The sequence below is a fragment of the Marmota flaviventris genome, chromosome 11 (assembly GCF_047511675.1).
Source record: "Marmota flaviventris isolate mMarFla1 chromosome 11, mMarFla1.hap1, whole genome shotgun sequence".
NCBI classification, from domain to species: Eukaryota; Metazoa; Chordata; class Mammalia; order Rodentia; family Sciuridae; genus Marmota; species Marmota flaviventris.
Window position 1 is genome coordinate 66,595,875 of NC_092508.1, and position 9,888 is coordinate 66,605,762.

The following is a 9,888-nucleotide window of genomic DNA, read 5'->3' on the forward strand; positions in this document are numbered from 1 at the left end:
TGGATTATCATTTGATAATAGAAAACAGAAAAATGATCTTCCAAAAGAGTCTGGAGGTAAACTTGAATTGATTTGCTTTAGTGAGTCAAACTGGGGCATATGAACATCAATCAGAATAATAATAGCTGTGGTTTAAAAATACACCCTGTATGTGTTTAACAAAACAAAACTCATTCATTTTCTTTGGAGGATTAGAGGAAGCCAATATATTATGTGTTTTAAAACTGGTTTAAAAAGGCAGAGGAAGAAGTGATTAGATCATAAAGACTCTAACCTCATCAGTGTATTAATTCATTGATGGATTTATAGGTAACTAGATTATTGGGAGGTAGTTAAATCTATAGAGGTGGGGCCTCATTACAAGAAGTGGGCCCTTGAAGACTATATCTTGTCTCTAGTTCTTTTCTCCCTCTCTACTCATGGCTGTCATGAGCTGAGAAGCTTAATCCACCATAACCTTCTGCCATGATATTCTGCTTCACCTCAGGCCCAGAGAAATGAAGCCAGCTGACCATGAACTAAAACCTCTGAATTATGAGCCAGAATAAATCTTTCCTTCTTGAAGTTTTTTTTTCTAAGGTATTTGTCACAGTGCTAAAAAGATGATTAACATAGGAATATATGGGAATCTCTGTACCTTCCTCTTGATTTTTTTAGGACTCTATAACTCCTTTTAAAACGTCTTAAAAAATAAGTGAAAGTAAAAATACTATCAAGTGTTCTTCTTTCTTAGCTTTCTATTATTTCTTTTTTTTTTTTTTTTTAACATTAAGAATTGAGTCTTCTAGAATATGGACAAAGCAAGCTTACCATCTAACAATGCTGAATATCTATACTTATTATCTGCTATGAATATTTTTGTAAATATAGTATGAAAATGCATCTAAAAGACATATAGTGTCCAAATAGTACAAGGTATGAATAGTAGTCCCTCCACAATGAGTTCCTTCTGATTCTTATTTTGGACAAATTTCTTTATAATCACAAAGGCAAGATGGTTCCCACCAAGGCCACACAGGGAAGAGTCTTGTCTTTTTCTTTTTCTTTTTTTCTCTAGCAACACCCAAACCTGATGCTGTTCACTACAACACACTATTCTCAAGATACATTAACATATACAAGTAATGTAAAACCACAGAATCATAGATTGAAAATTTGAAAAGGCTCTGAATCTCTGTTACAGCGTGAGAAATTTTCAGAATACAAATTTTATAGTGTTGAGGTAATTTGTACGAACACAGTCTCACATTCCTCAATAAACTTGGCACAGGTTTAAAGCTTTAAACAGTCTGTTCTTGGACAACTTCACTTTTATTTCCCTTGGAAGCAGCTGGCCCCTCCTTTGGCCTTAACCCAGGGTCATTGTCCTTTCTTGCTAGGCCTACCATCTTTCCAGGCCTCCTCTGAGTTTTGCTTCTACAGATTTTCTAGGCCCTTAGAGATTCAGGCTCCTTTCCAGCCTGGGGCCCAAGTCAAGTTCACTGAACTCAAATGGAGACTGTTGTGGTAATTTCAAATCTGAGCTGAGAGTTTTAAGACCAACCTTCCTCTGGAGCTCACACAACAACACAGTTTACCTGAGCTAAGAATCTCCCCATAATGAATATGTTCTAGGTTTCTAGTAGTTATCTCATTTTTTTTTTTCTATTTCCTTATTTTCAAACCTTTACAGTGTTATGCTCCTTATACTTCCTATCATATGTACCTGGTGATTCCTGACCATCCCCTCCACTCTAAACTGCAAGCACATTTTCTTTGAAAATGCCTAAGCTCTGAATATACCCTTGGACTGGTGAGTTCTGCCTCCCATTGAGGACTGACCTTGAGCTGTGAGAGGCCCTTTCTGCCTAAGCTCCAGGAATAGAAGAACAGAATTGTCTGAGAAGAGCCACATTCCTGGGAAAACCCATACCAAGTACTGACTTGTACTGGAGTTTGACAGTCTAGCCTTTGCCTCATAGTGGGCCAAACCTAAGATGTAATTTAGGTTCCCCGAGGAATCAGCGTGAACCTCCTAATTCACCTGAAATGTCTCTTGCTTGTCTTCTTTCCCCTTCCCTGTCCCACCTCCTCTACCCTCTAATCTGCTTCTCCCAAGAGGTCTTCCTTGACAAATCACAGATTTAGATGTTAGTACACATTCAGATGTTGGTACACATGGATCCCTATCTCAGTGGCAGCTTCTGGGGAATTCAACCTAAGAGTCCATGCTGTGGAAATACCAACATTTAGTTACAGTCAATCCTTGGAAATAACTTTTGTAGATTTTTCAAGATATCATCTACATTAGCTCATAAAGAAAAAAGTCTGAATTCTGGTTGTTTGTACTGGAGCAACCCAAGCTTTGCTTTTTCTCCTTAGCAAAAGGGCTAATACTGAAGCACCAATCATATTTGCTTAATAAATAATGTTTTATGGTAAAAAATTATAAAAATAAATAGGTTTTATTTAGCTGTATGTTGATCAGGTAGGGAAAATGTCTCATGATATGTTTTATTAGAATATGATGCAAGGTTTGGGTGCTTCTATTACATATCAAAATTTAAAATTTATATTTATATGTAAATAACCCTAAGAGAAAAGAAGCATAGATAAGCAGAGCAAATATTAAACAGACTTGGTTTCCCTAAATGCAACATGGGCAAATTAGTGATTTGTGCTTGAGATTTATATTTATTGTCATAATCTAGCAATCTTCTTAAATATTTGGTCACTGCTTTTAATAGGAGAGCATTTAGCAGATAGGTGCTTTATACACTGTTGAGTGCATTTGACTTCAATTTCAGACTCTTCATACTTCAAATATGAACCTGTTTTAATTCACTGGAAAGAACATAAGATTTATGGAGCTAATTTAAAAATGGGACATTTCTACTGAGAAAATAGTTGTGTTCTCATATCAACACTGTATTTTTAAAAATCGGCCATGCTACCATGTAAGAATTTCAGTCACTTATAGAAAACTATTACAAATTTATTCATTTCTAAAATTTTTTTTTCAAATAAATTAAACATGTGACCTCTTTATGTCAACTTTCAACAAGCAGTAAAAGAACTAAAATAGCAAAATATCACCATACTTTTGCTCCCACACACATTTTATTTGGTAATAACTATCATATAATTTCTTTTGACCAGCTCTTTTCTGTCTTCTATGATCAAAACCCATATCAAGAATAGGCAACAAAAATAAATAAATAAAAGCATAGGCATAATTTTCACCAATGGATATTGGAAATCAAATAAAACTTTATAGGAAAAAATAATTTAGCATGAGACATGAGACAGACTACCATTGCAAGAAAGTGGATAGTCTGGGTTAGGTAGCCTAAGCAATAAAGTAACTGTAAGTCAGTCAAGACTAATCTAGATTCAGGCTACACTGACATTGCTTGAAGACTTTCCAATTGCGTGAGCATATGATTATTCATGGAGAAAAGACTTCAGTAACATCTACAAAATTTAGTCTCTATAATCTTACCTTTATAGAAAAAAATTAGACAAATGTGTTTTCCAGGCAATGACTTAAGAAGGAAAAATATTTATGAGGTACTAGATTGTGATGTCTTATACTCCAAGGTGCAATAAAACAAATGAGTTTTTTTTTCTTCACCTATGAAGCATTTTAATTGATTCAGATAAAAATACATAGTTAAATGCAGATGTACATAATGAGGATTTGAAAGAGGTGTTAACATTCTAATAGCACACATAATTAATGATGTCTTGCATGAAATCAAAGCAAGAAGGGTCATAGTGAATAACCTTTGAATTAAAAAAAAAAAATCAGGTTAAATGTCTTCAGTAATGATGTGGCTGCATAAAATCCAAAGCAATGAAAGAGGTTTCAACATTCTTTTAAAGAACCCATAGGACTCTAATAGTCTTGAGAATTATGGCAAGTTATTTAGATTAAAATATGAAAACTTCTAATATTGTAGTCCTCATGCAAGCCCACCTTTGCTAACTTTGTGAAACAGTTAAAAACCAAAAAATTTCTTCTTGAGTTATTCTAGTAATTTTGATTGGGCATACCTAGTCCATGAGACATAAAGTTTTTTTTCCGAGGTTATTTTGTTGCGCTCTTTATTTATCAGCTGATACATGTTCCTGGTGTTTTCATGCCAATTACTCTTTCTTTTTTATTTCTCAGATATATGAGCATCCTAGATGGACCAAATACAGAGTCAAGCTTTTTACTCTGTCCTTTGTTTGTTGATCACACATCTGAAATTCTTCAGATAATTTTTGCCAAGAGAAAAAAAAAAAAAATGTCAAGAGCAGTAATTAGGTTGAAGTCCTGGCATGATTCCTTACCACTGGGATGAAAGGTGGATCACCCCAGGGATGAAGCATTTCTTGCAGCATGTTAAGGCCTGTTGGAACATTCTTTGAGCTTTTCTGTTTCTTCAAATAAAAGCAAGAAAGTTGGTAAGTTTAGCTCATATGTGTGGTTGCCAGTTTCCTTTGCCCTACTTCCTCTCTACCACTTAGAGATTCACCCCAGCTGCTTCTTCCAACTCCAATCTGAATGCCCTTTGTTGCCCTGGCTGCTCACCAAATTTATCCAGGAAAGGCCAAAACAAATAGCACCATTGACAGATATTACAAAATGGGTGCGGCTTTGCAAGGAGATGCAGCAGACATGTAAGCCCTCTGGGGGTCTCCACGAGTGAGCTGAGTCAACTTATAAGTCTGTAGCCTCTCTGGAGCTCTCTGCTGCCAAGAATCAATACTCTTCTCATAAGCATAAGCTGTCAGATAATTTCAGGATGATTTATCTGGCTTTCCCATGGCTTTGTACTTGGCTTGCCCACGGCCTCTGAGAATAAGAGAGGCAATAACAGTGCCTCTCCAAAAGGAGATAGATAGGTACATACAAGGCTATCCAGCACTTCAAACACACTCACCTATGCCCAACTACTAAAACCACATAGTACAGTATTTTTAAATGATATGGTATTTTAGTAACAATGGGAAGCTATCAGAGGACTTTGAGAAGAGGAGCTGTATTTTTGAAAGGATATCTATCTGGTTCTCCTGATAAAAAGGATAAGAATGAGAATGAGGAGACAAGTTCAGAGTGTACTGGTGTAAGGAAAAAAAAAAAATGATGGATGCTTAGTTTTCAGGGATGGCATATGGTTTAAATCTATGGGAAAATAGGGTTTTATTTTTCAAGCATTTTTTCCTAAAAAAACATCTTTAGGACAATAGTCACATAGCAGAGCCAGTTATTAAGGTCATTTCTTGTACCCCAAAATATAGCTGTGTCAGTTGTATATAACAGAATGCCTATTAGATAATCTCTCTTCTAGAAATTGGGCTAATAGTAGCACATGAGGTTGTTTTGAGAATTAAAATAATATGTATAAAGCTTTTAGAAGAAAGTTTTTCACATAAAAATATGAATAAATATGAAATATTATTATTATTAACTATAGTCTCTGTAATAGAGTAAATAGATGGACACTTATTGTAGCTCTTCAAAATCTGCACAAAGCATTAAGGTATAATGTAAAAAGAAGAATTGGAAGAATCAGCCTTGGTAAATAAGATCTGTGTTCAGATTCTATCTGCTTACTGACTCTGGTCTTGCCACACTATGAATGTCTTCATTCAGCAAAATTCAGTTTAGTTCATGGCTGATTCCTGCCCACAGAGTCGAAACACAGAGTCTTTAAAAGATACAAGTAGGATTTTTTTCCTAACAGATTTTTCCTCATAGGGAGAAGTTTGAGTACTTCTTCCTTTCTCTCCCTGTGCCTTAGGGAATCTCTGGTGGTCCCCATGGATCCTCCACAGTTCCAGATCCTTCTAGGCAGCATCCCCCACCCTCCCGACTTTCCCCAGCAACTTCAGACCCCATCATTATAGTTCCGGCTCCACCTAAGTCCAGTTTCTGGTTTATAGAAACCACATATTCATCTGATGTCCCTCCAGTCCAAGAGGAATTATAGCTTCGTGATGTATGGTTCCCAGCTGCCTAACCCCTTCATCTAGCTCTTCTGCTTACTATCACCTCAGTGATAATTTCCCAGTATTTAATTATTCCCACAATTTGAAAGATTGAGAGTGAGTTCCATTCCCCTGGCTAAACACTGAATAATACTCATAGTTGTATTCATATATTGGTAATATTTGTAAAGTGCAGAAAGTAGAACACACTGGCAAAGACCAGGGTCCACTATTTGCAGTATTACATAGATATTGAAAGGGAAGAAAAACTCTCTTGGATGCTTTATCTACCATGAGCTTTCAAGATAATTTTAAATAATGCTAAAATTCTGTTATAAAATTAACAGTATTTTTTTTTTGCTGGAAAAATAACAGAGAAGTGTCAAAAATAAGATAGTTTATACTAATTACTACAAATATATCTGCCCTATATCATTCTTGTGCACTTCATAGTAGTGTCGGGGCTAGGGAAGAATTCGGTATTTACTTTTAAACTAGATACGTCTCACTTTGTTTGACTGGAACCATACAAGATCAAGTAAACATTTAATATCAATTCTACAATAGCAGAGCTTGAGAGAGGTAGGAAGGAAGCAATGAGGACTGTCAAGGACACTTACCAAGGAGGAAAGAGCAGGCTGTGTAATCTAGGACTCTCTGCTAGCATGGAACAAGAAAAGACATGGCTAGAGAGGGAGAGAATGAATACATCCTTCTGAAACACACAGATGCATCCAACTTCTTATTGTACCTTAACTACTAGAAAATTTATCTTCAAAGACATACCTTGAGCTTTTTCTTCATACCCAAGAGCACAGAGCATTGATCATAAACTGCCTAGGACAACATCAGATGTCACTTACATCACTAATTAAATCTTAACAAAAATCAGTTATGCTCTTTATGGTAATTGGTACATTCCAAAGACATCAAAAAATACAAAGCAAATATTCAAATTTTCAATAACTGGCCTCAAAAATATGCTAGGATTGAAAAGAGTGTAGAGAGTTTATCACATCTACATGTAGCCAATCAGAAAAGTTTAAATGTCAATCAACAGTCATTAATGATGGACAGAATGTCTTTATTTGTTTGTTTTTATACATTTATGTATAAATGTCGTCATTAAAATACATTCCTAGTTGGACACAGTGTATGCACCTGCAGTCCCAACTAAAAAGGAGGCTGAGGCAGAAGGATTGCGTAAGCCTAGAAGTTTGAGGCCAGCCCAGGCCACACAGGGAGAATATAAATGAATAAACAAACAAATTGCATTCCTCAATTTCTTTTCACTAGTTGCTTTCTTGTTGGTATCTATTCTATCATGTTAAGATTCCAGGAAAAGATCAAATGACTGTCCTGTCCTCAAAGGAAAGAACTAGAACTGGCTTAAGTGTTAGAGAGACAAGATACAGCCCTGTCTTCTTTACTGGAAGCCAAAAAAGAGCGGAGCAAACTCCTCTGTCAGGGAGAGTTGGCAGCTCTTGGTGTCTGAATTCCAAGGACAAATAGCTGTGCAGTTTCAAGTTGTGTCCTCTTCATACCATGGAGCACATGCACAAAGTACCATTCTGAAGAGATGAAAATTGATAAATATTGCATAAATTTCTACTACAGCTGCTTAAAATTACACTATATTATAAAAGCCCATCCTAGTTTGAGGTTAATAATAATTTATAAAAAAGGTTATAAAATTATAAACCAACTAATAAACAAGATGCTGAGAAAAATTCATATGGTATAGAACATAAGCAATGTGTAATAACACCTGGTTTACTTAAGTTGCTCCTATGTATGAAAAAAATATTTGATTTTTACTACTTCCCACTTAATCACTAAACAACTTCTCCTCAAAACACACTTTTTGATCTTTCTTCCTACCCATGAGCACAGAGCACAGTTTATATACTGTATGAAAATACAAGGATGTCACTCAAATGACTTCAATTAAATATTGACACAAATCACTTATACCAATTCGTATTCTATGCTGGAAAGATCTTTCTCTTCTTATCTCCTCTTTCTTTATTAATTTATCCTTTTGTTCTTATTTCTCTCCCATTCCCTTCACTTTTTTTTCTTCATGTTTAGTGATTTAGTATAAAACTAATTTCTAACACTCCATCAACTTCCAAAGTTAGTTCTGATACCCAGTCCCTTCCTTCTCAACAAAATACCTAAACATTTTTATCAATTTAACAACTTACTGGAATCACTATATTTTAAATTTTCATTTACTCGTGATAACTCATGACATCTCAGTGTCACCAGCATTTGACAAAATTGGCAATAGCAATGTTACAGAATTGTTAAGAAAATTCACCAGCTATTGGAACTCAATGTAAAATATCCAAAATATACTCTACCCACTATACTAGACAATAATCATGACTGCATTCATAAAACAAAGTTTCTGATATTATCAGAATAACTCAAATATTATTTGAGCTATTTTGTGATAGACTGGTAAGGGTTCACTAGTAAAGACTTGGGCTTTCCCTAAAGGAAATTCACATTTCAACCATCAATCACAGGAAATGAGGAAACTGAAGCTCTCATGTCTGGGACAGAGGACACAGCCACTGCTGCCTGCAGAGTGGCAGTCTCAAGAGCTTCAATGGTGGCATGTAGGGAAAAATGAGTCTGAGCAGAAGGGGAAGAACTTGTGCTAGACACAGTAAACATTCATTTACAGGTTTATGAATATAGAAGGAAGGAAGTCATAAACTGTATCCTTAAGGAATTCTCAATCTGCATTTAAAATTCCAAATTAGGACTTAGGTTGTTGTTCAGTGGCAGAGCACTTGCCTAGCATGTGTGCGGCACTGTGTTCAATCCTTAGCACCATATAAAAATAAACAAATAAAGGCATTCTGTCCATCCACAGCTACAAAAAAAATTAATTCCAAATTAAAAGAAGAGGTCATAAGAATAATAGTAACACAGAATTTTATGAAAGCACAGAGGAAAAAGAATGTGTTGCTGGGATAGGGATTCAGGTGAGGGTTATTTTCTTTAGGAAGAAAGCAGCAATGCTAGGTAGTTAAAAGAAACATCAGGATGTGGCAGAAGTGACTATCATGCACCAACAAGGGATTGTGTTTCGGGGAAGAGCAACAGAAAACTCAGTGTACAGGTCAACCACGTTGAATTTTAGTCCCATCACCCAAATGATGGGTTTTGCTCTACTTTCCTTAGTGTTTGTTTCTCTACCCCATAGTCTCAAGATGGTTTTTCTGCTTCAGCACTGCTTCCTATAGAACAGAGAAAAGAATGGAAAGGAGGAAGGGAGCACCAAGAATGAGACAATAAAAATTGCACCACCTATCCCCAACAAACTGCTATGTTCATCCCCTTGTCTAAAGCTGTCACAAGGCCACGTATTCCCTGCCCTAAAGGAGGCTGGGACACATAGGGGATTTTTTATTTTGTTTTGGGAATGTTTTATTTGATCAGACTGTTACATACTTATTGCAAGAAAAAAAATCAGATTTCTGTTAAAGAAAAAAAAAAAAAAAGGGAGGAAGATAATTAGATTGGTAACTACCAAGATATGGTTAACTGTACTGTATATCTCACTTATCTGTACAACCTAAGATAAAAGTTACTGACATCCCCAAATATCAGCTTCTTCACCTGTGAAACAGTGATGATAACAACTTCCTGATGGGTGTTTGGTGGGGATTAGAGACTATGTACTTAGACATTCAGTGTGGTCCTGACACGTCAGGAATGCACAGTAAAGTGGAACTGCTGCTATTGTTGCTTGGTTGGTTGTTGAATTAGCTGATTTATTAGGAAGGAAGGAATTAGATTTTAACAGGTAAGTATTGGGAAAATAAAATTTCATATGAAGGGCATAACATCGCAAAGATATGAAATTAAGAAAACATTACCCCAGGAAATTTACTGGGTGTTAAGGCATTCTGT